At 47.0% G+C, this 27,126-nt stretch overlaps 57 non-coding genes across 57 annotated transcripts; 19 read left to right on the top strand and 38 right to left on the bottom strand.

The window, feature by feature from the left end:
- Positions 1–9,352: 9,352 nt before the first annotated feature.
- Positions 9,353–9,424, bottom strand: Trnaw-cca (transfer RNA tryptophan (anticodon CCA)). Its single transcript has one exon. It is a non-coding gene; the product is annotated as a tRNA-Trp (tRNA).
- A 116-nt stretch (positions 9,425–9,540) lies between these two features.
- Trnaa-cgc (transfer RNA alanine (anticodon CGC)) lies at positions 9,541–9,612 on the top strand. The gene has a single exon. It is a non-coding gene; the product is annotated as a tRNA-Ala (tRNA).
- Positions 9,613–9,886: 274 nt separating this feature from the next.
- Trnac-gca (transfer RNA cysteine (anticodon GCA)) lies at positions 9,887–9,958 on the bottom strand. Its single transcript has one exon. It is a non-coding gene; the product is annotated as a tRNA-Cys (tRNA).
- A 318-nt stretch (positions 9,959–10,276) lies between these two features.
- On the bottom strand, positions 10,277–10,348 carry Trnaw-cca (transfer RNA tryptophan (anticodon CCA)). The gene has a single exon. It is a non-coding gene; the product is annotated as a tRNA-Trp (tRNA).
- A 118-nt stretch (positions 10,349–10,466) lies between these two features.
- On the top strand, positions 10,467–10,538 carry Trnaa-cgc (transfer RNA alanine (anticodon CGC)). Its single transcript has one exon. It is a non-coding gene; the product is annotated as a tRNA-Ala (tRNA).
- Positions 10,539–10,812: 274 nt separating this feature from the next.
- Trnac-gca (transfer RNA cysteine (anticodon GCA)) lies at positions 10,813–10,884 on the bottom strand. Its single transcript has one exon. It is a non-coding gene; the product is annotated as a tRNA-Cys (tRNA).
- A 318-nt stretch (positions 10,885–11,202) lies between these two features.
- Positions 11,203–11,274, bottom strand: Trnaw-cca (transfer RNA tryptophan (anticodon CCA)). Its single transcript has one exon. It is a non-coding gene; the product is annotated as a tRNA-Trp (tRNA).
- A 118-nt stretch (positions 11,275–11,392) lies between these two features.
- Trnaa-cgc (transfer RNA alanine (anticodon CGC)) lies at positions 11,393–11,464 on the top strand. Its single transcript has one exon. It is a non-coding gene; the product is annotated as a tRNA-Ala (tRNA).
- Positions 11,465–11,738: 274 nt separating this feature from the next.
- Trnac-gca (transfer RNA cysteine (anticodon GCA)) lies at positions 11,739–11,810 on the bottom strand. The gene has a single exon. It is a non-coding gene; the product is annotated as a tRNA-Cys (tRNA).
- A 318-nt stretch (positions 11,811–12,128) lies between these two features.
- Positions 12,129–12,200, bottom strand: Trnaw-cca (transfer RNA tryptophan (anticodon CCA)). Its single transcript has one exon. It is a non-coding gene; the product is annotated as a tRNA-Trp (tRNA).
- Positions 12,201–12,318: 118 nt separating this feature from the next.
- Trnaa-cgc (transfer RNA alanine (anticodon CGC)) lies at positions 12,319–12,390 on the top strand. Its single transcript has one exon. It is a non-coding gene; the product is annotated as a tRNA-Ala (tRNA).
- Positions 12,391–12,664: 274 nt separating this feature from the next.
- Trnac-gca (transfer RNA cysteine (anticodon GCA)) lies at positions 12,665–12,736 on the bottom strand. The gene has a single exon. It is a non-coding gene; the product is annotated as a tRNA-Cys (tRNA).
- A 318-nt stretch (positions 12,737–13,054) lies between these two features.
- Positions 13,055–13,126, bottom strand: Trnaw-cca (transfer RNA tryptophan (anticodon CCA)). The gene has a single exon. It is a non-coding gene; the product is annotated as a tRNA-Trp (tRNA).
- A 118-nt stretch (positions 13,127–13,244) lies between these two features.
- Positions 13,245–13,316, top strand: Trnaa-cgc (transfer RNA alanine (anticodon CGC)). Its single transcript has one exon. It is a non-coding gene; the product is annotated as a tRNA-Ala (tRNA).
- Positions 13,317–13,590: 274 nt separating this feature from the next.
- Trnac-gca (transfer RNA cysteine (anticodon GCA)) lies at positions 13,591–13,662 on the bottom strand. Its single transcript has one exon. It is a non-coding gene; the product is annotated as a tRNA-Cys (tRNA).
- A 318-nt stretch (positions 13,663–13,980) lies between these two features.
- Trnaw-cca (transfer RNA tryptophan (anticodon CCA)) lies at positions 13,981–14,052 on the bottom strand. Its single transcript has one exon. It is a non-coding gene; the product is annotated as a tRNA-Trp (tRNA).
- A 118-nt stretch (positions 14,053–14,170) lies between these two features.
- On the top strand, positions 14,171–14,242 carry Trnaa-cgc (transfer RNA alanine (anticodon CGC)). Its single transcript has one exon. It is a non-coding gene; the product is annotated as a tRNA-Ala (tRNA).
- Positions 14,243–14,516: 274 nt separating this feature from the next.
- Trnac-gca (transfer RNA cysteine (anticodon GCA)) lies at positions 14,517–14,588 on the bottom strand. The gene has a single exon. It is a non-coding gene; the product is annotated as a tRNA-Cys (tRNA).
- A 318-nt stretch (positions 14,589–14,906) lies between these two features.
- On the bottom strand, positions 14,907–14,978 carry Trnaw-cca (transfer RNA tryptophan (anticodon CCA)). The gene has a single exon. It is a non-coding gene; the product is annotated as a tRNA-Trp (tRNA).
- Positions 14,979–15,096: 118 nt separating this feature from the next.
- Positions 15,097–15,168, top strand: Trnaa-cgc (transfer RNA alanine (anticodon CGC)). The gene has a single exon. It is a non-coding gene; the product is annotated as a tRNA-Ala (tRNA).
- A 274-nt stretch (positions 15,169–15,442) lies between these two features.
- Trnac-gca (transfer RNA cysteine (anticodon GCA)) lies at positions 15,443–15,514 on the bottom strand. The gene has a single exon. It is a non-coding gene; the product is annotated as a tRNA-Cys (tRNA).
- A 318-nt stretch (positions 15,515–15,832) lies between these two features.
- Positions 15,833–15,904, bottom strand: Trnaw-cca (transfer RNA tryptophan (anticodon CCA)). The gene has a single exon. It is a non-coding gene; the product is annotated as a tRNA-Trp (tRNA).
- Positions 15,905–16,022: 118 nt separating this feature from the next.
- Trnaa-cgc (transfer RNA alanine (anticodon CGC)) lies at positions 16,023–16,094 on the top strand. The gene has a single exon. It is a non-coding gene; the product is annotated as a tRNA-Ala (tRNA).
- Positions 16,095–16,368: 274 nt separating this feature from the next.
- Trnac-gca (transfer RNA cysteine (anticodon GCA)) lies at positions 16,369–16,440 on the bottom strand. Its single transcript has one exon. It is a non-coding gene; the product is annotated as a tRNA-Cys (tRNA).
- A 318-nt stretch (positions 16,441–16,758) lies between these two features.
- Trnaw-cca (transfer RNA tryptophan (anticodon CCA)) lies at positions 16,759–16,830 on the bottom strand. The gene has a single exon. It is a non-coding gene; the product is annotated as a tRNA-Trp (tRNA).
- A 118-nt stretch (positions 16,831–16,948) lies between these two features.
- Positions 16,949–17,020, top strand: Trnaa-cgc (transfer RNA alanine (anticodon CGC)). The gene has a single exon. It is a non-coding gene; the product is annotated as a tRNA-Ala (tRNA).
- Positions 17,021–17,294: 274 nt separating this feature from the next.
- Positions 17,295–17,366, bottom strand: Trnac-gca (transfer RNA cysteine (anticodon GCA)). Its single transcript has one exon. It is a non-coding gene; the product is annotated as a tRNA-Cys (tRNA).
- A 314-nt stretch (positions 17,367–17,680) lies between these two features.
- Positions 17,681–17,752, bottom strand: Trnaw-cca (transfer RNA tryptophan (anticodon CCA)). The gene has a single exon. It is a non-coding gene; the product is annotated as a tRNA-Trp (tRNA).
- A 118-nt stretch (positions 17,753–17,870) lies between these two features.
- Positions 17,871–17,942, top strand: Trnaa-cgc (transfer RNA alanine (anticodon CGC)). Its single transcript has one exon. It is a non-coding gene; the product is annotated as a tRNA-Ala (tRNA).
- Positions 17,943–18,216: 274 nt separating this feature from the next.
- On the bottom strand, positions 18,217–18,288 carry Trnac-gca (transfer RNA cysteine (anticodon GCA)). The gene has a single exon. It is a non-coding gene; the product is annotated as a tRNA-Cys (tRNA).
- A 318-nt stretch (positions 18,289–18,606) lies between these two features.
- Trnaw-cca (transfer RNA tryptophan (anticodon CCA)) lies at positions 18,607–18,678 on the bottom strand. Its single transcript has one exon. It is a non-coding gene; the product is annotated as a tRNA-Trp (tRNA).
- A 118-nt stretch (positions 18,679–18,796) lies between these two features.
- Positions 18,797–18,868, top strand: Trnaa-cgc (transfer RNA alanine (anticodon CGC)). Its single transcript has one exon. It is a non-coding gene; the product is annotated as a tRNA-Ala (tRNA).
- A 274-nt stretch (positions 18,869–19,142) lies between these two features.
- On the bottom strand, positions 19,143–19,214 carry Trnac-gca (transfer RNA cysteine (anticodon GCA)). Its single transcript has one exon. It is a non-coding gene; the product is annotated as a tRNA-Cys (tRNA).
- A 318-nt stretch (positions 19,215–19,532) lies between these two features.
- Trnaw-cca (transfer RNA tryptophan (anticodon CCA)) lies at positions 19,533–19,604 on the bottom strand. The gene has a single exon. It is a non-coding gene; the product is annotated as a tRNA-Trp (tRNA).
- A 118-nt stretch (positions 19,605–19,722) lies between these two features.
- On the top strand, positions 19,723–19,794 carry Trnaa-cgc (transfer RNA alanine (anticodon CGC)). The gene has a single exon. It is a non-coding gene; the product is annotated as a tRNA-Ala (tRNA).
- Positions 19,795–20,068: 274 nt separating this feature from the next.
- Trnac-gca (transfer RNA cysteine (anticodon GCA)) lies at positions 20,069–20,140 on the bottom strand. The gene has a single exon. It is a non-coding gene; the product is annotated as a tRNA-Cys (tRNA).
- Positions 20,141–20,458: 318 nt separating this feature from the next.
- On the bottom strand, positions 20,459–20,530 carry Trnaw-cca (transfer RNA tryptophan (anticodon CCA)). Its single transcript has one exon. It is a non-coding gene; the product is annotated as a tRNA-Trp (tRNA).
- Positions 20,531–20,648: 118 nt separating this feature from the next.
- On the top strand, positions 20,649–20,720 carry Trnaa-cgc (transfer RNA alanine (anticodon CGC)). Its single transcript has one exon. It is a non-coding gene; the product is annotated as a tRNA-Ala (tRNA).
- A 274-nt stretch (positions 20,721–20,994) lies between these two features.
- Positions 20,995–21,066, bottom strand: Trnac-gca (transfer RNA cysteine (anticodon GCA)). Its single transcript has one exon. It is a non-coding gene; the product is annotated as a tRNA-Cys (tRNA).
- A 318-nt stretch (positions 21,067–21,384) lies between these two features.
- Trnaw-cca (transfer RNA tryptophan (anticodon CCA)) lies at positions 21,385–21,456 on the bottom strand. Its single transcript has one exon. It is a non-coding gene; the product is annotated as a tRNA-Trp (tRNA).
- A 118-nt stretch (positions 21,457–21,574) lies between these two features.
- On the top strand, positions 21,575–21,646 carry Trnaa-cgc (transfer RNA alanine (anticodon CGC)). The gene has a single exon. It is a non-coding gene; the product is annotated as a tRNA-Ala (tRNA).
- Positions 21,647–21,920: 274 nt separating this feature from the next.
- On the bottom strand, positions 21,921–21,992 carry Trnac-gca (transfer RNA cysteine (anticodon GCA)). Its single transcript has one exon. It is a non-coding gene; the product is annotated as a tRNA-Cys (tRNA).
- Positions 21,993–22,310: 318 nt separating this feature from the next.
- Trnaw-cca (transfer RNA tryptophan (anticodon CCA)) lies at positions 22,311–22,382 on the bottom strand. Its single transcript has one exon. It is a non-coding gene; the product is annotated as a tRNA-Trp (tRNA).
- Positions 22,383–22,500: 118 nt separating this feature from the next.
- Positions 22,501–22,572, top strand: Trnaa-cgc (transfer RNA alanine (anticodon CGC)). The gene has a single exon. It is a non-coding gene; the product is annotated as a tRNA-Ala (tRNA).
- Positions 22,573–22,846: 274 nt separating this feature from the next.
- Positions 22,847–22,918, bottom strand: Trnac-gca (transfer RNA cysteine (anticodon GCA)). The gene has a single exon. It is a non-coding gene; the product is annotated as a tRNA-Cys (tRNA).
- A 318-nt stretch (positions 22,919–23,236) lies between these two features.
- Trnaw-cca (transfer RNA tryptophan (anticodon CCA)) lies at positions 23,237–23,308 on the bottom strand. Its single transcript has one exon. It is a non-coding gene; the product is annotated as a tRNA-Trp (tRNA).
- Positions 23,309–23,426: 118 nt separating this feature from the next.
- Trnaa-cgc (transfer RNA alanine (anticodon CGC)) lies at positions 23,427–23,498 on the top strand. Its single transcript has one exon. It is a non-coding gene; the product is annotated as a tRNA-Ala (tRNA).
- Positions 23,499–23,772: 274 nt separating this feature from the next.
- On the bottom strand, positions 23,773–23,844 carry Trnac-gca (transfer RNA cysteine (anticodon GCA)). The gene has a single exon. It is a non-coding gene; the product is annotated as a tRNA-Cys (tRNA).
- A 318-nt stretch (positions 23,845–24,162) lies between these two features.
- Trnaw-cca (transfer RNA tryptophan (anticodon CCA)) lies at positions 24,163–24,234 on the bottom strand. The gene has a single exon. It is a non-coding gene; the product is annotated as a tRNA-Trp (tRNA).
- Positions 24,235–24,352: 118 nt separating this feature from the next.
- Positions 24,353–24,424, top strand: Trnaa-cgc (transfer RNA alanine (anticodon CGC)). Its single transcript has one exon. It is a non-coding gene; the product is annotated as a tRNA-Ala (tRNA).
- A 274-nt stretch (positions 24,425–24,698) lies between these two features.
- Positions 24,699–24,770, bottom strand: Trnac-gca (transfer RNA cysteine (anticodon GCA)). The gene has a single exon. It is a non-coding gene; the product is annotated as a tRNA-Cys (tRNA).
- A 318-nt stretch (positions 24,771–25,088) lies between these two features.
- Trnaw-cca (transfer RNA tryptophan (anticodon CCA)) lies at positions 25,089–25,160 on the bottom strand. The gene has a single exon. It is a non-coding gene; the product is annotated as a tRNA-Trp (tRNA).
- Positions 25,161–25,278: 118 nt separating this feature from the next.
- Trnaa-cgc (transfer RNA alanine (anticodon CGC)) lies at positions 25,279–25,350 on the top strand. The gene has a single exon. It is a non-coding gene; the product is annotated as a tRNA-Ala (tRNA).
- Positions 25,351–25,624: 274 nt separating this feature from the next.
- Trnac-gca (transfer RNA cysteine (anticodon GCA)) lies at positions 25,625–25,696 on the bottom strand. The gene has a single exon. It is a non-coding gene; the product is annotated as a tRNA-Cys (tRNA).
- A 318-nt stretch (positions 25,697–26,014) lies between these two features.
- On the bottom strand, positions 26,015–26,086 carry Trnaw-cca (transfer RNA tryptophan (anticodon CCA)). The gene has a single exon. It is a non-coding gene; the product is annotated as a tRNA-Trp (tRNA).
- Positions 26,087–26,204: 118 nt separating this feature from the next.
- Positions 26,205–26,276, top strand: Trnaa-cgc (transfer RNA alanine (anticodon CGC)). The gene has a single exon. It is a non-coding gene; the product is annotated as a tRNA-Ala (tRNA).
- Positions 26,277–26,940: 664 nt separating this feature from the next.
- Positions 26,941–27,012, bottom strand: Trnaw-cca (transfer RNA tryptophan (anticodon CCA)). The gene has a single exon. It is a non-coding gene; the product is annotated as a tRNA-Trp (tRNA).
- Between the last annotated feature and the right edge of the window lie 114 nt (positions 27,013–27,126).

Here is a 27,126-nt window from a genome sequence, read left to right as displayed (position 1 = left end):
ACAAACATCGTCGCGAATTCATGCAGCAGAATTGACAGGATTTATGTTTCCGACGTTTTAGAGAAAGTCTTGTTACAAATTGAAACAATACCCTCCAGCTTCTCCGATCACAGTGGTGTCGTTGCGTGCCTGAATTTGCTGCCACAACCAACGCGTTGGTATAAAAATCAATGGCACTTGAACGTCTCCTTATTAACGGATGCTGACCTAGAGGCGGCGGTGCGACGCGCTTGGGAGCAGTGTTTGCGCACTACCACAAACTTTCGTAGCACCATAGCGTGGTGGACTCAGCATGCAAAACCCAAACTGCGAAAGGTTATTATATTCTTCGGTATTGACAGAGCAGCCGCGATAAAGAAGACGATGGAGTTCTACTACACTATCTTACGCGACCTCTGTGATAGAGCCGACGCCGCGAACACCAGAATAGACGACATTCGAAAAATAAAGGCGAAATTAATCAATCTTAAGAGGATACAGCTGGAAGGTCTTAAGATCAAATCTAAAGTGAAGTCGGTCAGGGACGATGAACCAGCCGCTCTATACCACCTTGTCAAACATGCTAAGAACAGAAGGAGGACTTTTATTGAGGCCCTGAAACTAGGTGATGGCACGACTGTCGACACCCAACGAGAGATTATCAAGGCACTACACGACTATTTTGTTGACACCTACACGTCAGTGGCTACTCACGACGACTGCTATGACGAACTGTTTAGTGCCATTTCCTCTCCCATAACTAGAGAAGACAATGACACCATTTCTTTGGAATTTAGTAATAAAGATGTTTTGGAGATTGTCTGCCACTCGCCGATCAGGAAGTCCCCTGGTCCTGACGGATTACCCATTGAATTTTACAGGAGGTATTGGCACATCATCGGGGACAAAATCACCCAATTAGTGAACGAAGTTTTTCAAGGGAAGCCTATACCGCTTGCCTTTAAGGAATGCAAAATTGTGCTTATCCCTAAAAGCAGAGGTACAAAAAATATCGCCAACTTCCGCCCCATTTCATTGTTAAACTCCGATTATAAAATAGTCGCCCGTGCAATCAACACGCGAATAATGCCACTCACTGCAAAATTCATTGGACGTCAGCAGACATGTGCCTTCGGGAGAACTGTATTGCAAACGGCAGCTTTTTACCGGGATATCATTGCTTTAACGAACGCCAGTAACGTGAAGTGTGGGTTGATCTTTCTGGACTTTTTTAAAGCCTTTGACCTCGTCACTCACGAGTACCTCCTTGAAACCATGAAAAGATTCGGTTTCTTGCAGAACGCGATTGACATGATAAAAAACCTGGCACTGGGGATCAACGCAAGACTTTCTGTCAACTCGCAACTAACCCAACCGATTCAAATCAACAGAGGGATACCACAAGGCAGCCCTTTGTCCATGTTACTTTTTGTTCTTTCACTCGAACCTCTGTTACTCCAACTGCAGGCGAAACTCACAGGGCTAACACTTTCAGGAAAAAAAACTGTCGTAGGCGCCTATGCCGACGATGTGGGTGTGGTTGTCCGCAATGAGAATGATGTCACCACTTTAGCGGCTCACCTCCAGCAATACTGTTTGGCGTCGGGGGCTAAATTGAATGACAAGAAAAGTAAATTTATTAACCTCTGTGGCCTCCAGCATTTGCGAGTGGGCTACGCTCAGGAAGTCAGCGTCCACAAGGCTCTCGGCGTCATATTGACGGCGTCCTCTTTAAAGATGGCGGCGGCTAACTGGAGGGAAATAGTGCGTAAACTTAACGGTGCTCTCATTGACAATTCCCACAGAAGCCTCAATCAATTTGAACGGATCCATCTGGTCAACTCCTGTATTTTATCAAAAGCCTTCTACACGGCGCAGCTCCTGCCACTGCCTGCCGTCATTGCTAAGCAAATTATGTCGAAGGTCACCCATTTTATTTGGAGAGGGGAAATTTTTCGCGTGTCTGCCAAAACTGCGACACTTCATCCCCAGAATGGAGGGATGGGATTAGTAGATATCAAGGTGAAAGCGATGGCTCTCTATGTTAAAAGGACGGCCGCTATAATTAACAATGATCCTTCCGGCATTACGGCGCAATTATTCACTGCCGTCAGGCCGCAAAGTCTTGATCCACCGCTGAATATTCAGCCCATCAGTTATCGGCTCAAACATATCAGAGAATATTACCTTTCACGGAGCTACATCAGTCAAGAGGTCTTAAATTCTCAACATTTAACTGCACAAGCTATAATAGCGGACTGGAGACAACACGAAGGAAAGAATCCATTGGCAACGAAGCTCGGTGGCATGAACTGGGATATCGTATGGCGCAATGTCAGTTCCCGTGTCCTCAGTTCCGATGCTCGCACTGCCTGGTACAAAGCCATCAATGATGTGGTTAGCACGAACGAGAGGTTACACAAAATCGGGCTCAGTGACACCCCTCTCTGTCATCGCTGCCAACTGACGGATACAGTTCTCCACCGTTACACCTGCGGGGAACGTCTCCAGAACTGGGTTTGGCTTCGAGAAAAAATAGCTCTTCTTACCAGGACTACAACCGCCAATGTTTCGACAGCACTACTGTCTCGTCCTGATGTGCAATTTTATCCGCAGACGAAAAACAATGCAGTTTTGTGGTTGCTGGGTACCTATACCAGCTACGTCTTTAATAATTTTGGCGGTGACAATTATTTGGAATTCAAAATGTTTATGAATATCGAATTCGCCAAAATATGCACGTACCCGAATCATGGGAAACTCTTCGGCAATATGCTTAAAATAGCATTTAATCGCATGGGTATCGGATAGGTCACCTGAGTGTACGGGGGTGAGGCCGGGCCGCGGGACACCAGTAGTGCCGCGAAGAGGCCCCACTGCTTCTGTGTCGCGTCCTGCCTCCCCCTCACACTGGGGCCTTCACTGACTTGCTGCACACTGGCTACAGGAACTTTCATTGAATGAGATAAGAAGCTGTGTTTATGTTACGTTTATTCTTCGAGCAGCTAATCTACCTTGCCCAGGAGGGCAGTCTTTTCGTTGTCATTTTCAACATTCAACTTTATTTTCATAGAAGGTTAAGGGTTTCGTTTTTCATATACAAAAAAAAGTGGTTAAGAAAACAAAAAACCAAAAACAAGAAAAAAAGAAGAAAAAACTAAAGAACCCAAAAAAAACACGCAGAAGGTCCCCAGTTCGATTCCGGGCGGAAACACTTTTTCGTCGCACTCAACAAGAAAAAAAAAAAAGTGGTAGAGTGTCTGCTTCGCATGCAGAAAGTCCTGGGTTCAAATCCCAGCTTCTCCAATTTTTGTTTCTCCGTGCAGCAGTACATGAAAACTTTTGCCTATCACCATATTCTATAAAATTCAGTGTACAAGATTCTTCCCCCAAGCAAGTGGATTTCGTACAGTTCGACCGCATGGCGGGAGGACGATGACCTGCAAGAGCCTGGGCTGCGATCCCCCCATTGAAATGTTGCTCCAAAGCCTTCGGTATGGCGTGCGGAGTGCACCTGAAACATGTATTTGCAACTCACCGCGACAACCGTCATTTGTTTTTTCGAGATACTGAAAAATGAAGGGGGCACCCGGGATTGAACCGGGGACCTCTCGATCTGCAGTCGAATGCTCTACGACTGAGTCGAATGCTCTACGACTTTTTTTTTTTTTTTTGACGCCTTATCCATTTTTTTTTACTTTGCTCTACGACTTTTTTTTTAGTCAGACGCCTTAACCACTTTTTTTTGTTTTTTTTGCTCTACGACTTTTTTTTTAACCACTTTTTTTTAGTTTATTTTATTTTAGTTTTTTTTGTATTTTTTTGTATTTTTTTTTAACTTCAAAATGAAGATGCCCCTCCTGGGCCAAAATCATATGGTTCCGTTCCGGAACGTATGTCCACTGGCGACAGGGGGGGGGGGGGTAGACTTTCCGACTTTCCGGACGCTAGGCCGTCTTCTCGATGCAAATTTATAACCGGTGAATTCGGAGAGGTCCTTTTTCTTTCTCTTTTTTTTTTTTTTTTTTTTTTTGTTATTTTTTTTTATTATTATTATTATTAAGGATGCATGGATTCTTGTTGTATTCTTACACAATTGTTACATGTGTAGATACCACCATCTCCATACAGCGATAGATAGACTAACTGCTCATGCCTATCGTCAACGGTTCACCAGAAAGTCTTCAAACACCTTCATAAGAAAATTGGCATAATGTTTCCGGTATGTCTGTGTTCGCTTGAGTATAGCGTGTTGGTTCTCCAAGAATGATCTGTACTCGCCAACGTCATGATCCGACGTGCTAAATAGGTAGTACACAGTTACCCCCATTAACCAATGTACTGCGTGTCTCTTCGTTCGTGGGTACGGGTTATCATCAGGGCAGAGTAGGGACATCATTGAAATGGCGTGCGGCGCCGTGCGTTGGATGAAGGCCAATAGGCGACAAAGCAGTTGCCACACTTCCTTTGCAGCCCCACAAACGAGCCGGTGGAGGTCCGTATCTTGCAGTTGGCACGTCGGGCACAGCGGCGATGCCGCGAGATGAATCTGGTGCAGACGTGACTGCGTTGGGTATTTACGATTCACGTAATAGTACCACGTGGCGCGCGCCGCCGTCGGTAAGTTAGGGGGGTGGATATTGCACCAGACCGCAGTCCAGTCGTACCGGGGATACTTGCTTTCAACCACATTCCGTCGCTGTCTCAACATGAGGGTGCCGTACACACTCCGGACTGCGGGCAGGTCGTCAATACGCAGCATCTTCCGCAGGTAACTGTAGTCGAGCAGAAAAGTACGGCAGTGGCACAAGGCTGGTGGGATGTGGTGAATATCGATCGGCGGGTCCAGGTTGGGTGGCACGATTTCCGTCAGGAGGAAGGAGATCAGCCGGTTATGGTCGCGTTTCCAATGCCATAGCGTCAGTCGTACGAACAAAGCCAAGGCCTTGACGTATACATTGATGAGTCCGAGGCCGCCAGCTGTCAGCGGGAGAGTGAGCGTCGCGTTACTTACTTTAAAGAGATGTCCTTGGTTCACGTAATGGCCGAAGACTGCCTGGAGTCTGTCCGCTGTCGCCCGCGGCATGGGAAATATTTGCGCTATATATATAATCTTCGACACCAGGTAGGTGTTTACGAAGTCTACCTTTTGCAGCGCATCGAGGGACCGTAAGGTGTGTAGTCGGATACTGGCGTGGATATTGTGCAAGAGGCGTTTGTAGTTGAGAGCGATCGTGCGGCGCATATTCTGAGTGTACGTTACTCCCAAACATTTCATCTCTGTAAGCACCTTAATGCGGGTTTCTGGTTGCGCGGGTAACCCGCGTCCAATGTGCATAATTCCCGATTTCCGCCTGTTGAGCTGTGCACCAGCCGCTTTGCCATATCTCTCAATCAGAGCTATTGCCATGTCAACCTCTGCGTTCGAACGTACGACGATGACGACATCATCCGCGTAAGCCCGGTACACAAATTTATCACCTCGCACAATGACGCCCCGTAGCGTTGTGTGGAGTTGAACCAACAGCGGCTCAATCGCGAGGGCAAACAAGCTCATGGAGAGAGGACACCCCTGTCTGACAGAGCAGTGTATCTGTACGGGTCCTGCCAAAAGTCCGTTTACTAAGACCATTGACTCTGATCCATGCAGAAGCCGCAAGACAGACGCAATGAGCCGTTGTGGAACACACATCGCCGTCATTGTTTCGCGGAGAAAGTCATGGCCGACTGCATCAAAGGCTTTTTCTAAGTCGACCGCAAGCATGGCACCTTGCATTCTACACGCATCTGCAATGGCTATCAGATCACCGTAATCACACAACGCCATATGAATAGCGCGATTGTCACCGACTCCAGTCTGGTCTTTTCCCGTTAACTGTGTAAGGGCCGACCGGAAGCGAAGGGCCAGGAGTCGTGCAAAGAGTTTGTAATCACTGTTAAGCAGTGTTATCGGCCGGAACTGATGCACAGAGTATCCGGACGATGTCTTCGGGACTGGAATGATTAGTCCCTGCGTAAATTCTCGCGGGACTGCCACATCAGGATTGAGTAGCTCCTGGCACAACTGTCGCAACATCGGCGTTAAGATACTTTGAAATTCTCTGTAGAATTCTATAGGCAGTCCATCGGGTCCAGGCGATTTATTCTTGCGACCCTTTGCCAAAGCCGTCGCCACTTCCTCTTCCGTCACATCTTCCTGCAGTGCATCGACAGTGGCGTGATCGAGTCGGCGCGGCAGTGCCGTGAGTATGTCATTAAGGGCCTCTCGATCTGGTGTCTTCTGCGAGTACAGACTGGCATAGTAATCCACAAACCCTTTTTTAATCTCGGCCTGTGTGGTTAACCGCTGGCCGTCCACCGTCCGAAGTGCCGTGATGAGTTTCCGTGTATACTGCCGCTTTTCCCCTACCACGTGGTGCAATGAGGGTCGTTCGTGCGCGACCTCATATCCCAGTCGTGCTCGGATGACGGTGCCATCCATCTTGTGGCGCATGAGATGCAACAGTTTGGCTTTGACGCGGTTGATTTCTACAAGACTAACCGGTCGTTGTGCGGGACGGTTGTACATGTCACGGAGGACACTAAAGTAAAATTCCACCGTGGTATTGTACCATTGCATCCTATCGCGGGAGTAGTTCATTAGTGTCCTCCTCAAGGCCGGTTTGGCGCAATGGATCCACCAGAGGAGCACCGACGGATAGGCGTGTGTGCGACGTAAGCATTTCGTCCAGGTGTCGGTGACGTGTACACGGCAATCACGTTCCTGCAGAACAGCGACATTCAATTTCCACAATCCTCTACCGCGATAGGTTGACTGGCGCGCCAGAGTGATGGTGCAGATATACGCCAAATGATCTGAAAAGATCGTCGGCCAGAGTTCCGACTGCTGAAGACGGAGACGAAGCTCGCGCGACGTATATATGCGGTCCAGGCGGCTCGCTGACGTAGCCGTAAAGTACGTGAACCCCGGCGCGTCTCCATGGAGGCAGGTCCATGTGTCCTGCAAGGCCATGTCACGTATAACGGCAGAGAGCTCCGGGCATGTGTTGTAGTTCGGCGTCTGGTCGCGGGGTGACAGCACGCAGTTGAAGTCACCGCCGAAAACGACGTGATCGTACCTGCCCGCGAACAGGGGCATTATGTCAGTCCTATAGAATTCGGAGCGGGCGCCTCTATTGCTTGAGCCAGATGGAGCGTAGACATTGATAATGCGGACGCCAGCGAGCGTAAGCGCTGTACCTCTCGCCGAAGGTAGAAACGCAACGTCCGTAACTTCGAGACCCTCTTTGGTTAAGATGGCGGTGCCCAGTTCGTGCGCGGTACCAGGATGGACATGAGCAGTATACGTGCGCAAGGACTGGAGATCCGACTCCCTGACCTCCTGTAACAGGGCGATATCGACTTCCGCCGCTCGTAACATGTCACTGAGAAGCTGCAGTTTACGAGCACTGCTGATTTTATTAATGTTGATTGTCGCTATGCGATACGCCTGTTGAGGGTTCATTGGGCACAACTCTGCGACACCGTCAGCTTTTAGGTTCGCTGTCCTTCCTCCGAGCCGTCGACCGGCTCACTTGAACCTGGTCGTAATGCGTTACCCATGGTACCATGGGTGTCGTCCACGGCCAGTGGTTGGTCCGTCGTTCCAACATCCTGAGCGTCTAACTCAACATCATCAGCCCAATTTACTTCATCATGCACAGGGGCGGTGCGGTGCATGTTCGGAAATTTTCGATCCAGTTCATCACATGGTTCAAGGGGTCGCGTCGTACTCATATCCATGGGGGTCACACTGCAGGCGTCAACGCCACAGTGACCTGGGGGGCTTGCCTCTCGCTGCGTAGGGGCCTGGTCTGTTGCAGAACTCGTCGCCGGAGTGCCGCGCTGCGTTTGTGCAATCCGTGTTGCTTTTTCACGATATGGGCGAGCTGCTTCGCCGGCATCTGGGGGCGCGATACGTTGTTTCTTGCGCTTCTTTTGTTGGTGCCGTGAAGTATGGGATTCCTCAACGTCTGAAGGTTGAGACTGTCCCACACTAGGTGTTTCGGAGTCCGCTCCCGTCTCGGGCGTCACGTCAGATACCACGTCCATCACTTCCGTCCGCGGAGGTTCCACACGCTCGGAGACATCCGGACTGGAGGCGTCTGACGCCGGCCGCACAGACTGGTCGACCACCGGGGCATCCTGCTGCATGGGCGACTCCTGTGATGCAGCGGGAGGATCGGGAACAGCGGGGAATGGCACCACAGCACCTCGCGCAGCCGCGACATACGTAAGTGGCCAAGCTTGGGACCGCTGCGGATCGAGGTTCGCGCCCACCGGCAATTGTGCAATACGTCGTTGTAAACACTCCGATCGAACGTGACCTTCCTTTCCACAACCAGAGCATGTACGAGGTTGTCCATCATACATGACGATCGCTCTGCAGCCACAAACGTATACGTAGGAGGGGATATGCTTCTGAAGGTCGATTCTCACTTGACGTACGCCATTAAGAACAGGGTAAGTCTCAAAGCACAACCACTTCTCCTCCGTATGGGCGAGGACCGTCCCATACTGTTGTAGGGCCGAAGTTACTTGGTGGGCAGTCACCTCAAATGGTAATTCAAAGACACGTACCGTTCTGATTCCAATGCCCGCTGGTTCCACAAGGACTGTCCCTACATTGCCGTCGGAGTGAAGGAACTTATAAGAGCCTCCCGACGTCCGAAGCAGTCGGTCACAGCAATCGTCATTGATAAGTTTCACATAGACAACACTTGCCACTATCGAAAGATGAATACCAAATAGTTCGTTGGGATCTAATTTCACTACCTCTCTCAAAAAACGTTCAACTTCAAGCGCTTTTGGTCGGGCAAAACGGTTCTCGAATGTGAACTTTACTGTCGACTTTCGTAAAGAATGAGCCATGTGAACGTTGCCTGTGTACGATGGACGCTGCGCCGCTAGCACAACACTCACCGACTCCGCTAAGCTGCTGGTAGCGGCTAGGACGTAAACAGCACGTCCACGCCGCACGGCTTCTCAAGCCCGACTGCGACTGAGCTATACCCCCTTTCACGATCTTTCTATTCCCATAACTTAAGGAAAAATATTATACTCTGCCTGGCTAAAGACGTCTAATCGAGCAAAATATTGCGTAATCATTATCTCTCAGTTATATATTAGCGTTAAACGATATAAATATCAAAAATACTAGACACTTCGCGCCTGGAGAAAGTGCGAGTCGGCGCCTTCACCTTAATGTCAGAACGCGAAAATTGCACTAGTAGCTTTTTTCAAGCAAGTTCTGTTCGTCCGTTCTCTGTAATCGTTTGGTATCTGATTAAACTGACATACTCGCCTATGGCTTTCGTAAACGAAAATTTCATTGTGACCCCGACGTGATTTGAACACGCAACTTTCTGATCTGGAGTCAGACGCGCTACCGTTGCGCCACGGAGTCGACGCTGCTTGGGTCTTGTAATGAATAGGTTCCTCGAACACTTACTGTACCGTTCAAACCTAAGAAATAATGACTAGGATCCACGAGAGACTCGTCGCAGATGTAGTTGCTCTGGCGGGGCTGTAACTCAGTGGTAGAGTGTCTGCTTCGCATGCAGAAAGTCCTGGGTTCAAATCCCAGCTCCTCCAATTTTTGTTTCTCCGTGCAGCAGTACATGAAAACTTTTGCCTATCACCATATTCTATAAAATTCAGTGTACAAGATTCTTCCCCCAAGCAAGTGGATTTCGTACAGTTCGACCGCATGGCGGGAGGACGATGACCTGCAAGAGCCTGGGCTGCGATCCCCCCATTGAAATGTTGCTCCAAAGCCTTCGGTATGGCGTGCGGAGTGCACCTGAAACATGTATTTGCAACTCACCGCGACAACCGTCATTTGTTTTTTCGAGATACTGAAAAATGAAGGGGGCACCCGGGATTGAACCGGGGACCTCTCGATCTGCAGTCGAATGCTCTACGACTGAGCTATACCCCCTTTCACGATCTTTCTATTCCCATAACTTAAGGAAAAATATTATACTCTGCCTGGCTAAAGACGTCTAATCGAGCAAAATATTGCGTAATCATTATCTCTCAGTTATATATTAGCGTTAAACGATATAAATATCAAAAATACTAGACACTTCGCGCCTGGAGAAAGTGCGAGTCGGCGCCTTCACCTTAATGTCAGAACGCGAAAATTGCACTAGTAGCTTTTTTCAAGCAAGTTCTGTTCGTCCGTTCTCTGTAATCGTCTGGTATCTGATTAAACTGACATACTCGCCTATGGCTTTCGTAAACGAAAATTTCATTGTGACCCCGACGTGATTTGAACACGCAACTTTCTGATCTGGAGTCAGACGCGCTACCGTTGCGCCACGGAGTCGACGCTGCTTAGCTCTTGTAATGAATAGGTTCCTCGAACACTTACTGTACCGTTCAAACCTAAGAAATAATGACAGTAGGATCCACGAGAGACTCGTCGCAGATGTAGTTCCTCTGGCGGGGGTGTAACTCAGTGGTAGAGTGTCTGCTTCGCATGCAGAAAGTCCTGGGTTCAAATCCCAGCTCCTCCAATTTTTGTTTCTCCGTGCAGCAGTACATGAAAACTTTTGCCTATCACCATATTCTATAAAATTCAGTGTACAAGATTCTTCCCCCAAGCAAGTGGATTTCGTACAGTTCGACCGCATGGCGGGAGGACGATGACCTGCAAGAGCCTGGGCTGCGATCCCCCCATTGAAATGTTGCTCCAAAGCCTTCGGTATGGCGTGCGGAGTGCACCTGAAACATGTATTTGCAACTCACCGCGACAACCGTCATTTGTTTTTTCGAGATACTGAAAAATGAAGGGGGCACCCGGGATTGAACCGGGGACCTCTCGATCTGCAGTCGAATGCTCTACGACTGAGCTATACCCCCTTTCACGATCTTTCTATTCCCATAACTTAAGGAAAAATATTATACTCTGCCTGGCTAAAGACGTCTAATCGAGCAAAATATTGCGTAATCATTATCTCTCAGTTATATATTAGCGTTAAACGATATAAATATCAAAAATACTAGACACTTCGCGCCTGGAGAAAGTGCGAGTCGGCGCCTTCACCTTAATGTCAGAACGCGAAAATTGCACTAGTAGCTTTTTTCAAGCAAGTTCTGTTCGTCCGTTCTCTGTAATCGTTTGGTATCTGATTAAACTGACATACTCGCCTATGGCTTTCGTAAACGAAAATTTCATTGTGACCCCGACGTGATTTGAACACGCAACTTTCTGATCTGGAGTCAGACGCGCTACCGTTGCGCCACGGAGTCGACGCTGCTTAGCTCTTGTAATGAATAGGTTCCTCGAACACTTACTGTACCGTTCAAACCTAAGAAATAATGACAGTAGGATCCACGAGAGACTCGTCGCAGATGTAGTTGCTCTGGCGGGGGTGTAACTCAGTGGTAGAGTGTCTGCTTCGCATGCAGAAAGTCCTGGGTTCAAATCCCAGCTCCTCCAATTTTTGTTTCTCCGTGCAGCAGTACATGAAAACTTTTGCCTATCACCATATTCTATAAAATTCAGTGTACAAGATTCTTCCCCCAAGCAAGTGGATTTCGTACAGTTCGACCGCATGGCGGGAGGACGATGACCTGCAAGAGCCTGGGCTGCGATCCCCCCATTGAAATGTTGCTCCAAAGCCTTCGGTATGGCGTGCGGAGTGCACCTGAAACATGTATTTGCAACTCACCGCGACAACCGTCATTTGTTTTTTCGAGATACTGAAAAATGAAAGGGGCACCCGGGATTGAACCGGGGACCTCTCGATCTGCAGTCGAATGCTCTACGACTGAGCTATACCCCCTTTCACGATCTTTCTATTCCCATAACTTAAGGAAAAATATTATACTCTGCCTGGCTAAAGACGTCTAATCGAGCAAAATATTGCGTAATCATTATCTCTCAGTTATATATTAGCGTTAAACGATATAAATATCAAAAATACTAGACACTTCGCGCCTGGAGAAAGTGCGAGTCGGCGCCTTCACCTTAATGTCAGAACGCGAAAATTGCACTAGTAGCTTTTTTCAAGCAAGTTCTGTTCGTCCGTTCTCTGTAATCGTCTGGTATGTGATTAAACTGACATACTCGCCTATGGCTTTCGTAAACGAAAATTTCATTGTGACCCCGACGTGATTTGAACACGCAACTTTCTGATCTGGAGTCAGACGCGCTACCGTTGCGCCACGGAGTCGACGCTGCTTAGGTCTTGTAATGAATAGGTTCCTCGAACACTTACTGTACCGTTCAAACCTAAGAAATAATGACAGTAGGATCCACGAGAGACTCGTCGCAGATGTAGTTGCTCTGGCGGGGGTGTAACTCAGTGGTAGAGTGTCTGCTTCGCATGCAGAAAGTCCTGGGTTCAAATCCCAGCTCCTCCAATTTTTGTTTCTCCGTGCAGCAGTACATGAAAACTTTTGCCTATCACCATATTCTATAAAATTCAGTGTACAAGATTCTTCCCCCAAGCAAGTGGATTTCGTACAGTTCGACCGCATGGCGGGAGGACGATGACCTGCAAGAGCCTGGGCTGCGATCCCCCCATTGAAATATTGCTCCAAAGCCTTCGGTATGGCGTGCGGAGTGCACCTGAAACATGTATTTGCAACTCACCGCGACAACCGTCATTTGTTTTTTCGAGATACTGAAAAATGAAGGGGGCACCCGGGATTGAACCGGGGACCTCTCGATCTGCAGTCGAATGCTCTACGACTGAGCTATACCCCCTTTCACGATCTTTCTATTCCCATAACTTAAGGAAAAATATTATACTCTGCCTGGCTAAAGACGTCTAATCGAGCAAAATATTGCGTAATCATTATCTCTCAGTTATATATTAGCGTTAAACGATATAAATATCAAAAATACTAGACACTTCGCGCCTGGAGAAAGTGCGAGTCGGCGCCTTCACCTTAATGTCAGAACGCGAAAATTGCACTAGTAGCTTTTTTCAAGCAAGTTCTGTTCGTCCGTTCTCTGTAATCGTTTGGTATCTGATTAAACTGACATACTCGCCTATGGCTTTCGTAAACGAAAATTTCATTGTGACCCCGACGTGATTTGAACACGCAACTTTCTGATCTGGAGTCAGACGCGCTACCGTTGCGCCACGGAGTCGACGCTGCTTAGGTCTTGTAATGAATAGGTTCCTCGAACACTTACTGTACCGTTCAAACCTAAGAAATAATGACAGTAGGATCCACGAGAGACTCGTCGCAGATGTAGTTGCTCTGGCGGGGGTGTAACTCAGTGGTAGAGTGTCTGCTTCGCATGCAGAAAGTCCTGGGTTCAAATCCCAGCTCCTCCAATTTTTGTTTCTCCGTGCAGCAGTACATGAAAACTTTTGCCTATCACCATATTCTATAAAATTCAGTGTACAAGATTCTTCCCCCAAGCAAGTGGATTTCGTACAGTTCGACCGCATGGCGGGAGGACGATGACCTGCAAGAGCCTGGGCTGCGATCCCCCCATTGAAATGTTGCTCCAAAGCCTTCGGTATGGCGTGCGGAGTGCACCTGAAACATGTATTTGCAACTCACCGCGACAACCGTCATTTGTTTTTTCGAGATACTGAAAAATGAAGGGGGCACCCGGGATTGAACCGTGGACCTCTCGATCTGCAGTCGAATGCTCTACGACTGAGCTATACCCCCTTTCACGATCTTTCTATTCCCATAACTTAAGGAAAAATATTATACTCTGCCTGGCTAAAGACGTCTAATCGAGCAAAATATTGCGTAATCATTATCTCTCAGTTATATATTAGCGTTAAACGATATAAATATCAAAAATACTAGACACTTCGCGCCTGGAGAAAGTGCGAGTCGGCGCCTTCACCTTAATGTCAGAACGCGAAAATTGCACTAGTAGCTTTTTTCAAGCAAGTTCTGTTCGTCCGTTCTCTGTAATCGTTTGGTATCTGATTAAACTGACATACTCGCCTATGGCTTTCGTAAGCGAAAATTTCATTGTGACCCCGACGTGATTTGAACACGCAACCTTCTGATCTGGAGTCAGACGCGCTACCGTTGCGCCACGGAGTCGACGCTGCTTAGCTCTTGTAATGAATAGGTTCCTCGAACACTTACTGTACCGTTCAAACCTAAGAAATAATGACAGTAGGATCCACGAGAGACTCGTCCCAGATGTAGTTGCTCTGGCGGGGGTGGAACTCAGTGGTAGAGTGTCTGCTTCGCATGCAGAAAGTCCTGGGTTCAAATCCCAGCTCCTCCAATTTTTGTTTCTCCGTGCAGCAGTACATGAAAACTTTTGCCTGTCACCATATTCTATAAAATTCAGTGTACAAGATTCTTCCCCCAAGCAAGTGGATTTCGTACAGTTCGACCGCATGGCGGGAGGACGATGACCTGCAAGAGCCTGGGCTGCGATCCCCCCATTGAAATGTTGCTCCAAAGCCTTCGGTATGGCGTGCGGAGTGCACCTGAAACATGTATTTGCAACTCACCGCGACAACCGTCATTTGTTTTTTCGAGATACTGAAAAATGAAGGGGGCACCCGGGATTGAACCGGGGACCTCTCGATCTGCAGTCGAATGCTCTACGACTGAGCTATACCCCCTTTCACGATCTTTCTATTCCCATAACTTAAGGAAAAATATTATACTCTGCCTGGCTAAAGACGTCTAATCGAGCAAAATATTGCGTAATCATTATCTCTCAGTTATATATTAGCGTTAAACGATATAAATATCAAAAATACTAGACACTTCGCGCCTGGAGAAAGTGCGAGTCGGCGCCTTCACCTTAATGTCAGAACGCGAAAATTGCACTAGTAGCTTTTTTCAAGCAAGTTCTGTTCGTCCGTTCTCTGTAATCGTTTGGTATCTGATTAAACTGACATACTCGCCTATGGCTTTCGTAAACGAAAATTTCATTGTGACCCCGACGTGATTTGAACACGCAACTTTCTGATCTGGAGTCAGACGCGCTACCGTTGCGCCACGGAGTCGACGCTGCTTAGGTCTTGTAATGAATAGGTTCCTCGAACACTTACTGTACCGTTCAAACCTAAGAAATAATGACAGTAGGATCCACGAGAGACACGTCGCAGATGTAGTTGCTCTGGCGGGGGTGTAACTCAGTGGTAGAGTGTCTGCTTCGCATGCAGAAAGTCCTGGGTTCAAATCCCAGCTCCTCCAATTTTTGTTTCTCCGTGCAGCAGTACATGAAAACTTTTGCCTATCACCATATTCTATAAAATTCAGTGTACAAGATTCTTCCCCCAAGCAAGTGGATTTCGTACAGTTCGACCGCATGGCGGGAGGACGATGACCTGCAAGAGCCTGGGCTGCGATCCCCCCATTGAAATGTTGCTCCAAAGCCTTCGGTATGGCGTGCGGAGTGCACCTGAAACATGTATTTGCAACTCACCGCGACAACCGTCATTTGTTTTTTCGAGATACTGAAAAATGGAGGGGGCACCCGGGATTGAACCGGGGACCTCTCGATCTGCAGTCGAATGCTCTACGACTGAGCTATACCCCCTTTCACGATCTTTCTATTCCCATAACTTAAGGAAAAATATTATACTCTGCCTGGCTAAAGACGTCTAATCGAGCAAAATATTGCGTAATCATTATCTCTCAGTTATATATTAGCGTTAAACGATATAAATATCAAAAATACTAGACACTTCGCGCCTGGAGAAAGTGCGAGTCGGCGCCTTCACCTTAATGTCAGAACGCGAAAATTGCACTAGTAGCTTTTTTCAAGCAAGTTCTGTTCGTCCGTTCTCTGTAATCGTTTGGTATCTGATTAAACTGACATACTCGCCTATGGCTTTCGTAAGCGAAAATTTCATTGTGACCCCGACGTGATTTGAACACGCAACCTTCTGATCTGGAGTCAGACGCGCTACCGTTGCGCCACGGAGTCGACGCTGCTTAGCTCTTGTAATGAATAGGTTCCTCGAACACTTACTGTACCGTTCAAACCTTAGAAATAATGACAGTAGGATCCACGAGAGACTCGTCGCAGATGTAGTTGCTCTGGCGGGGGTGTAACTCAGTGGTAGAGTGTCTGCTTCGCATGCAGAAAGTCCTGGGTTCAAATCCCAGCTCCTCCAATTTTTGTTTCTCCGTGCAGCAGTACATGAAAACTTTTGCCTATCACCATATTCTATAAAATTCAGTGTACAAGATTCTTCCCCCAAGCAAGTGGATTTCGTACAGTTCGACCGCATGGCGGGAGGACGATGACCTGCAAGAGCCTGGGCTGCGATCCCCCCATTGAAATGTTGCTCCAAAGCCTTCGGTATGGCGTGCGGAGTGCACCTGAAACATGTATTTGCAACTCACCGCGACAACCGTCATTTGTTTTTTCGAGATACTGAAAAATGAAAGGGGCACCCGGGATTGAACCGGGGACCTCTCGATCTGCAGTCGAATGCTCTACGACTGAGCTATACCCCCTTTCACGATCTTTCTATTCCCATAACTTAAGGAAAAATATTATACTCTGCCTGGCTAAAGACGTCTAATCGAGCAAAATATTGCGTAATCATTATCTCTCAGTTATATATTAGCGTTAAACGATATAAATATCAAAAATACTAGACACTTCGCGCCTGGAGAAAGTGCGAGTCGGCGCCTTCACCTTAATGTCAGAACGCGAAAATTGCACTAGTAGCTTTTTTCAAGCAAGTTCTGTTCGTCCGTTCTCTGTAATCGTCTGGTATCTGATTAAACTGACATACTCGCCTATGGCTTTCGTAAACGAAAATTTCATTGTGACCCCGACGTGATTTGAACACGCAACTTTCTGATCTGGAGTCAGACGCGCTACCGTTGCGCCACGGAGTCGACGCTGCTTAGCTCTTGTAATGAATAGGTTCCTCGAACACTTACTGTACCGTTCAAACCTAAGAAATAATGACAGTAGGATCCACGAGAGACTCGTCGCAGATGTAGTTGCTCTGGCGGGGGTGTAACTCAGTGGTAGAGTGTCTGCTTCGCATGCAGAAAGTCCTGGGTTCAAATCCCAGCTCCTCCAATTTTTGTTTCTCCGTGCAGCAGTACATGAAAACTTTTGCCTATCACCATATTCTATAAAATTCAGTGTACAAGATTCTTCCCCCAAGCAAGTGGATTTCGTACAGTTCGACCGCATGGCGGGAGGACGATGACCTGCAAGAGCCTGGGCTGCGATCCCCCCATTGAAATGTTGCTCCAAAGCCTTCGGTATGGCGTGCGGAGTGCACCTGAAACATGTATTTGCAACTCACCGCGACAACCGTCATTTGTTTTTTCGAGATACTGAAAAATGAAGGGGGCACCCGGGATTGAACCGTGGACCTCTCGATCTGCAGTCGAATGCTCTACGACTGAGCTATACCCCCTTTCACGATCTTTCTATTCCCATAACTTAAGGAAAAATATTATTGCCTGGCTAAAGACGTCTAATCGAGCAAAATATTGCGTAATCATTATCTCTCAGTTATATATTAGCGTTAAACGATATAAATATCAAAAATACTAGACACTTCGCGCCTGGAGAAAGTGCGAGTCGGCGCCTTCACCTTAATGTCAGAACGCGAAAATTGCACTAGTAGCTTTTTTCAAGCAAGTTCTGTTCGTCCGTTCTCTGTAATCGTTTGGTATCTGATTAAACTGACATACTCGCCTATGGCTTTCGTAAGCGAAAATTTCATTGTGACCCCGACGTGATTTGAACACGCAACCTTCTGATCTGGAGTCAGACGCGCTACCGTTGCGCCACGGAGTCGACGCTGCTTAGCTCTTGTAATGAATAGGTTCCTCGAACACTTACTGTACCGTTCAAACCTAAGAAATAATGACAGTAGGATCCACGAGAGACTCGTCCCAGATGTAGTTGCTCTGGCGGGGGTGGAACTCAGTGGTAGAGTGTCTGCTTCGCATGCAGAAAGTCCTGGGTTCAAATCCCAGCTCCTCCAATTTTTGTTTCTCCGTGCAGCAGTACATGAAAACTTTTGCCTATCACCATATTCTATAAAATTCAGTGTACAAGATTCTTCCCCCAAGCAAGTGGATTTCGTACAGTTCGACCGCATGGCGGGAGGACGATGACCTGCAAGAGCCTGGGCTGCGATCCCCCCATTGAAATGTTGCTCCAAAGCCTTCGGTATGGCGTGCGGAGTGCACCTGAAACATGTATTTGCAACTCACCGCGACAACCGTCATTTGTTTTTTCGAGATACTGAAAAATGAAGGGGGCACCCGGGATTGAACCGGGGACCTCTCGATCTGCAGTCGAATGCTCTACGACTGAGCTATACCCCCTTTCACGATCTTTCTATTCCCATAACTTAAGGAAAAATATTATACTCTGCCTGGCTAAAGACGTCTAATCGAGCAAAATATTGCGTAATCATTATCTCTCAGTTATATATTAGCGTTAAACGATATAAATATCAAAAATACTAGACACTTCGCGCCTGGAGAAAGTGCGAGTCGGCGCCTTCACCTTAATGTCAGAACGCGAAAATTGCACTAGTAGCTTTTTTCAAGCAAGTTCTGTTCGTCCGTTCTCTGTAATCGTTTGGTATCTGATTAAACTGACATACTCGCCTATGGCTTTCGTAAACGAAAATTTCATTGTGACCCCGACGTGATTTGAACACGCAACTTTCTGATCTGGAGTCAGACGCGCTACCGTTGCGCCACGGAGTCGACGCTGCTTAGGTCTTGTAATGAATAGGTTCCTCGAACACTTACTGTACCGTTCAAACCTAAGAAATAATGACAGTAGGATCCACGAGAGACACGTCGCAGATGTAGTTGCTCTGGCGGGGGTGTAACTCAGTGGTAGAGTGTCTGCTTCGCATGCAGAAAGTCCTGGGTTCAAATCCCAGCTCCTCCAATTTTTGTTTCTCCGTGCAGCAGTACATGAAAACTTTTGCCTATCACCATATTCTATAAAATTCAGTGTACAAGATTCTTCCCCCAAGCAAGTGGATTTCGTACAGTTCGACCGCATGGCGGGAGGACGATGACCTGCAAGAGCCTGGGCTGCGATCCCCCCATTGAAATGTTGCTCCAAAGCCTTCGGTATGGCGTGCGGAGTGCACCTGAAACATGTATTTGCAACTCACCGCGACAACCGTCATTTGTTTTTTCGAGATACTGAAAAATGGAGGGGGCACCCGGGATTGAACCGGGGACCTCTCGATCTGCAGTCGAATGCTCTACGACTGAGCTATACCCCCTTTCACGATCTTTCTATTCCCATAACTTAAGGAAAAATATTATACTCTGCCTGGCTAAAGACGTCTAATCGAGCAAAATATTGCGTAATCATTATCTCTCAGTTATATATTAGCGTTAAACGATATAAATATCAAAAATACTAGACACTTCGCGCCTGGAGAAAGTGCGAGTCGGCGCCTTCACCTTAATGTCAGAACGCGAAAATTGCACTAGTAGCTTTTTTCAAGCAAGTTCTGTTCGTCCGTTCTCTGTAATCGTTTGGTATCTGATTAAACTGACATACTCGCCTATGGCTTTCGTAAACGAAAATTTCATTGTGACCCCGACGTGATTTGAACACGCAACTTTCTGATCTGGAGTCAGACGCGCTACCGTTGCGCCACGGAGTCGACGCTGCTTGGGTCTTGTAATGAATAGGTTCCTCGAACACTTACTGTACCGTTCAAACCTAAGAAATAATGACAGTAGGATCCACGAGAGACTCGTCGCAGATGTAGTTGCTCTGGCGGGGGTGTAACTCAGTGGTAGAGTGTCTGCTTCGCATGCAGAAAGTCCTGGGTTCAAATCCCAGCTCCTCCAATTTTTGTTTCTCCGTGCAGCAGTACATGAAAACTTTTGCCTATCACCATATTCTATAAAATTCAGTGTACAAGATTCTTCCCCCAAGCAAGTGGATTTCGTACAGTTCGACCGCATGGCGGGAGGACGATGACCTGCAAGAGCCTGGGCTGCGATCCCCCCATTGAAATGTTGCTCCAAAGCCTTCGGTATGGCGTGCGGAGTGCACCTGAAACATGTATTTGCAACTCACCGCGACAACCGTCATTTGTTTTTTCGAGATACTGAAAAATGAAGGGGGCACCCGGGATTGAACCGGGGACCTCTCGATCTGCAGTCGAATGCTCTACGACTGAGCTATACCCCCTTTCACGATCTTTCTATTCCCATAACTTAAGGAAAAATATTATACTCTGCCTGGCTAAAGACGTCTAATCGAGCAAAATATTGCGTAATCATTATCTCTCAGTTATATATTAGCGTTAAACGATATAAATATCAAAAATACTAGACACTTCGCGCCTGGAGAAAGTGCGAGTCGGCGCCTTCACCTTAATGTCAGAACGCGAAAATTGCACTAGTAGCTTTTTTCAAGCAAGTTCTGTTCGTCCGTTCTCTGTAATCGTTTGGTATCTGATTAAACTGACATACTCGCCTATGGCTTTCGTAAGCGAAAATTTCATTGTGACCCCGACGTGATTTGAACACGCAACCTTCTGATCTGGAGTCAGACGCGCTACCGTTGCGCCACGGAGTCGACGCTGCTTAGCTCTTGTAATGAATAGGTTCCTCGAACACTTACTGTACCGTTCAAACCTAAGAAATAATGACAGTAGGATACACGAGAGACTCGTCGCAGATGTAGTTGCTCTGGCGGGGGTGTAACTCAGTGGTAGAGTGTCTGCTTCGCATGCAGAAAGTCCTGGGTTCAAATCCCAGCTCCTCCAATTTTTGTTTCTCCGTGCAGCAGTACATGAAAACTTTTGCCTATCACCATATTCTATAAAATTCAGTGTACAAGATTCTTCCCCCAAGCAAGTGGATTTCGTACAGTTCGACCGCATGGCGGGAGGACGATGACCTGCAAGAGCCTGGGCTGCGATCCCCCCATTGAAATGTTGCTCCAAAGCCGTCGGTATGGCGTGCGGAGTGCACCTGAAACATGTATTTGCAACTCACCGCGACAACCGTCATTTGTTTTTTCGAGATACTGAAAAATGAAAGGGGCACCCGGGATTGAACCGGGGACCTCTCGATCTGCAGTCGAATGCTCTACGACTGAGCTATACCCCCTTTCACGATCTTTCTATTCCCATAACTTAAGGAAAAATATTATACTCTGCCTGGCTAAAGACGTCTAATCGAGCAAAATATTGCGTAATCATTATCTCTCAGTTATATATTAGCGTTAAACGATATAAATATCAAAAATACTAGACACTTCGCGCCTGGAGAAAGTGCGAGTCGGCGCCTTCACCTTAATGTCAGAACGCGAAAATTGCACTAGTAGCTTTTTTCAAGCAAGTTCTGTTCGTCCGTTCTCTGTAATCGTCTGGTATCTGATTAAACTGACATACTCGCCTATGGCTTTCGTAAACGAAAATTTCATTGTGACCCCGACGTGATTTGAACACGCAACTTTCTGATCTGGAGTCAGACGCGCTACCGTTGCGCCACGGAGTCGACGCTGCTTAGCTCTTGTAATGAATAGGTTCCTCGAACACTTACTGTACCGTTCAAACCTAAGAAATAATGACAGTAGGATCCACGAGAGACTCGTCGCAGATGTAGTTGCTCTGGCGGGGGTGTAACTCAGTGGTAGAGTGTCTGCTTCGCATGCAGAAAGTCCTGGGTTCAAATCCCAGCTCCTCCAATTTTTGTTTCTCCGTGCAGCAGTACATGAAAACTTTTGCCTATCACCATATTCTATAAAATTCAGTGTACAAGATTCTTCCCCCAAGCAAGTGGATTTCGTACAGTTCGACCGCATGGCGGGAGGACGATGACCTGCAAGAGCCTGGGCTGCGATCCCCCCATTGAAATGTTGCTCCAAAGCCTTCGGTATGGCGTGCGGAGTGCACCTGAAACATGTATTTGCAACTCACCGCGACAACCGTCATTTGTTTTTTCGAGATACTGAAAAATGAAGGGGGCACCCGGGATTGAACCGGGGACCTCTCGATCTGCAGTCGAATGCTCTACGACTGAGCTATACCCCCTTTCACGATCTTTCTATTCCCATAACTTAAGGAAAAATATTATACTCTGCCTGGCTAAAGACGTCTAATCGAGCAAAATATTGCGTAATCATTATCTCTCAGTTATATATTAGCGTTAAACGATATAAATATCAAAAATACTAGACACTTCGCGCCTGGAGAAAGTGCGAGTCGGCGCCTTCACCTTAATGTCAGAACGCGAAAATTGCACTAGTAGCTTTTTTCAAGCAAGTTCTGTTCGTCCGTTCTCTGTAATCGTTTGGTATCTGATTAAACTGACATACTCGCCTATGGCTTTCGTAAACGAAAATTTCATTGTGACCCCGACGTGATTTGAACACGCAACTTTCTGATCTGGAGTCAGACGCGCTACCGTTGCGCCACGGAGTCGACGCTGCTTAGGTCTTGTAATGAATAGGTTCCTCGAACACTTACTGTACCGTTCAAACCTAAGAAATAATGACAGTAAGATCCACGAGAGACTCGTCGCAGATGTAGTTGCTCTGGCGGGGGTGTAACTCAGTGGTAGAGTGTCTGCTTCGCATGCAGAAAGTCCTGGGTTCAAATCCCAGCTCCTCCAATTTTTGTTTCTCCGTGCAGCAGTACATGAAAACTTTTGCCTATCACCATATTCTATAAAATTCAGTGTACAAGATTCTTCCCCCAAGCAAGTGGATTTCGTACAGTTCGACCGCATGGCGGGAGGACGATGACCTGCAAGAGCCTGGGCTGCGATCCCCCCATTGAAATGTTGCTCCAAAGCCTTCGGTATGGCGTGCGGAGTGCACCTGAAACATGTATTTGCAACTCACCGCGACAACCGTCATTTGTTTTTTCGAGATACTGAAAAATGAAGGGGGCACCCGGGATTGAACCGGGGACCTCTCGATCTGCAGTCGAATGCTCTACGACTGAGCTATACCCCCTTTCACGATCTTTCTATTCCCATAACTTAAGGAAAAATATTATACTCTGCCTGGCTAAAGACGTCTAATCGAGCAAAATATTGCGTAATCATTATCTCTCAGTTATATATTAGCGTTAAACGATATAAATATCAAAAATACTAGACACTTCGCGCCTGGAGAAAGTGCGAGTCGGCGCCTTCACCTTAATGTCAGAACACGAAAATTGCACTAGTAGCTTTTTTCAAGCAAGTTCTGTTCGTCCGTTCTCTGTAATCGTTTGGTATCTGATTAAACTGACATACTCGCCTATGGCTTTCGTAAACGAAAATTTCATTGTGACCCCGACGTGATTTGAACACGCAACTTTCTGATCTGGAGTCAGACGCGCTACCGTTGCGCCACGGAGTCGACGCTGCTTAGGTCTTGTAATGAATAGGTTCCTCGAACACTTACTGTACCGTTCAAACCTAAGAAATAATGACAGTAGGATCCACGAGAGACACGTCGCAGATGTAGTTGCTCTGGCGGGGGTGTAACTCAGTGGTAGAGTGTCTGCTTCGCATGCAGAAAGTCCTGGGTTCAAATCCCAGCTCCTCCAATTTTTGTTTCTCCGTGCAGCAGTACATGAAAACTTTTGCCTATCACCATATTCTATAAAATTCAGTGTACAAGATTCTTCCCCCAAGCAAGTGGATTTCGTACAGTTCGACCGCATGGCGGGAGGACGATGACCTGCAAGAGCCTGGGCTGCGATCCCCCCATTGAAATGTTGCTCCAAAGCCTTCGGTATGGCGTGCGGAGTGCACCTGAAACATGTATTTGCAACTCACCGCGACAACCGTCATTTGTTTTTTCGAGATACTGAAAAATGGAGGGGGCACCCGGGATTGAACCGGGGACCTCTCGATCTGCAGTCGAATGCTCTACGCCTGAGCTATACCCCCTTTCACGATCTTTCTATTCCCATAACTTAAGGAAAAATATTATACTCTGCCTGGCTAAAGACGTCTAATCGAGCAAAATATTGCGTAATCATTATCTCTCAGTTATATATTAGCGTTAAACGATATAAATATCAAAAATACTAGACACTTCGCGCCTGGAGAAAGTGCGAGTCGGCGCCTTCACCTTAATGTCAGAACGCGAAAATTGCACTAGTAGCTTTTTTCAAGCAAGTTCTGTTCGTCCGTTCTCTGTAATCGTTTGGTATCTGATTAAACTGACATACTCGCCTATGGCTTTCGTAAACGAAAATTTCATTGTGACCCCGACGTGATTTGAACACGCAACTTTCTGATCTGGAGTCAGACGCGCTACCGTTGCGCCACGGAGTCGACGCTGCTTAGGTCTTGTAATGAATAGGTTCCTCGAACACTTACTGTACCGTTCAAACCTAAGAAATAATGACAGTAGGATCCACGAGAGACTCGTCGCAGATGTAGTTGCTCTGGCGGGGGTGTAACTCAGTGGTAGAGTGTCTGCTTCGCATGCAGAAAGTCCTGGGTTCAAATCCCAGCTCCTCCAATTTTTGTTTCTCCGTGCAGCAGTACATGAAAACTTTTGCCTATCACCATATTCTATAAAATTCAGTGTACAAGATTCTTCCCCCAAGCAAGTGGATTTCGTACAGTTCGACCGCATGGCGGGAGGACGATGACCTGCAAGAGCCTGGGCTGCGATCCCCCCATTGAAATGTTGCTCCAAAGCCTTCGGTATGGCGTGCGGAGTGCACCTGAAACATGTATTTGCAACTCACCGCGACAACCGTCATTTGTTTTTTCGAGATACTGAAAAATGAAGGGGGCACCCGGGATTGAACCGGGGACCTCTCGATCTGCAGTCGAATGCTCTACGACTGAGCTATACCCCCTTTCACGATCTTTCTAATCCCATAACTTAAGGAAAAATATTATACTCTGCCTGGCTAAAGACGTCTAATCGAGCAAAATATTGCGTAATCATTATCTCTCAGTTATATATTAGCGTTAAACGATATAAATATCAAAAATACTAGACACTTCGCGCCTGGAGAAAGTGCGAGTCGGCGCCTTCACCTTAATGTCAGAACGCGAAAATTGCACTAGTAGCTTTTTTCAAGCAAGTTCTGTTCGTCCGTTCTCTGTAATCGTTTGGTATCTGATTAAACTGACATACTCGCCTATGGCTTTCGTAAACGAAAATTTCATTGTGACCCCGACGTGATTTGAACACGCAACCTTCTTATCTGGAGTCAGACGCGCTACCGTTGCGCCACGGAGTCGACGCTGCTTAGGTCTTGTCATGAATAGGTTCCTCGAACACTTACTGTACCGTTCAAACCTAAGAAATAATGACAGTAGGATCCACGAGAGACTCGTCCCAGATGTAGTTGCTCTGGCGGGGGTGTAACTCAGTGGTAGAGTGTCTGCTTCGCATGCAGAAAGTCCTGGGTTCAAATCCCAGCTCCTCCAATTTTTGTTTCTCCGTGCAGCAGTACATGAAAACTTTTGCCTATCACCATATTCTATAAAATTCAGTGTACAAGATTCTTCCCCCAAGCAAGTGGATTTCGTACAGTTCGACCGCATGGCGGGAGGACGATGACCTGCAAGAGCCTGGGCTGCGATCCCCCCATTGAAATGTTGCTCCAAAGCCTTCGGTATGGCGTGCGGAGTGCACCTGAAACATGTATTTGCAACTCACCGCGACAACCGTCATTTGTTTTTTCGAGATACTGAAAAATGAAGGGGGCACCCGGGATTGAACCGGGGACCTCTCGATCTGCAGTCGAATGCTCTACGACTGAGCTATACCCCCTTTCACGATCTTTCTAATCCCATAACTTAAGGAAAAATATTATACTCTGCCTGGCTAAAGACGTCTAATCGAGCAAAATATTGCGTAATCATTATCTCTCAGTTATATATTAGCGTTAAACGATATAAATATCAAAAATACTAGACACTTCGCGCCTGGAGAAAGTGCGAGTCGGCGCCTTCACCTTAATGTCAGAACGCGAAAATTGCACTAGTAGCTTTTTTCAAGCAAGTTCTGTTCGTCCGTTCTCTGTAATCGTTTGGTATCTGATTAAACTGACATACTCGCCTATGGCTTTCGTAAACGAAAATTTCATTGTGACCCCGACGTGATTTGAACACGCAACCTTCTGATCTGGAGTCAGACGCGCTACCGTTGCGCCACGGAGTCGACGCTGCTTAGGTCTTGTAATGAATAGGTTCCTCGAACACTTACTGTACCGTTCAAACCTAAGAAATAATGACAGTAGGATCCACGAGAGACTCGTCCCAGATGTAGTTGCTCTGGCGGGGGTGTAACTCAGTGGTAGAGTGTCTGCTTCGCATGCAGAAAGTCCTGGGTTCAAATCCCAGCTCCTCCAATTTTTGTTTCTCCGTGCAGCAGTACATGAAAACTTTTGCCTATCACCATATTCTATAAAATTCAGTGTACAAGATTCTTCCCCCAAGCAAGTGGATTTCGTACAGTTCGACCGCATGGCGGGAGGACGATGACCTGCAAGAGCCTGGGCTGCGATCCCCCCATTGAAATGTTGCTCCAAAGCCTTCGGTATGGCGTGCGGAGTGCACCTGAAACATGTATTTGCAACTCACCGCGACAACCGTCATTTGTTTTTTCGAGATACTGAAAAATGAAGGGGGCACCCGGGATTGAAGAGGGGACCTCTCGAACTGCAGTCGAATGCTCTACGACTGAGCTATACCCCCTTTCACGATCTTTCTATTCCCATAACTTAAGGAAAAATATTATACTCTGCCTGGCTAAAGACGTCTAATCGAGCAAAATATTGCGTAATCATTATCTCTCAGTTATATATTAGCGTTAAACGATATAAATATCAAAAATACTAGACACTTCGCGCCTGGAGAAAGTGCGAGTCGGCGCCTTCACCTTAATGTCAGAACGCGAAAATTGCACTAGTAGCTTTTTTCAAGCAAGTTCTGTTCGTCCGTTCTCTGTAATCGTTTGGTATCTGATTAAACTGACATACTCGCCTATGGCTTTCGTAAACGAAAATTTCATTGTGACCCCGACGTGATTTGAACACGCAACCTTCTGATCTGGAGTCAGACGCGCTACCGTTGCGCCACGGAGTCGACGCTGCTTAGGTCTTGTAATGAATAGGTTCCTCGAACACTTACTGTACCGTTCAAACCTAAGAAATAATGACAGTAGGATCCACGAGAGACTCGTCCCAGATGTAGTTGCTC

The sequence above is a fragment of the Schistocerca nitens genome, chromosome 4 (assembly GCF_023898315.1).
Source record: "Schistocerca nitens isolate TAMUIC-IGC-003100 chromosome 4, iqSchNite1.1, whole genome shotgun sequence".
Lineage (NCBI taxonomy): Eukaryota > Metazoa > Arthropoda > Insecta > Orthoptera > Acrididae > Schistocerca > Schistocerca nitens.
The sequence above is the reverse complement of the archived record's forward strand: the minus strand, read 5'-3'. Positions and strand labels throughout refer to the sequence as shown.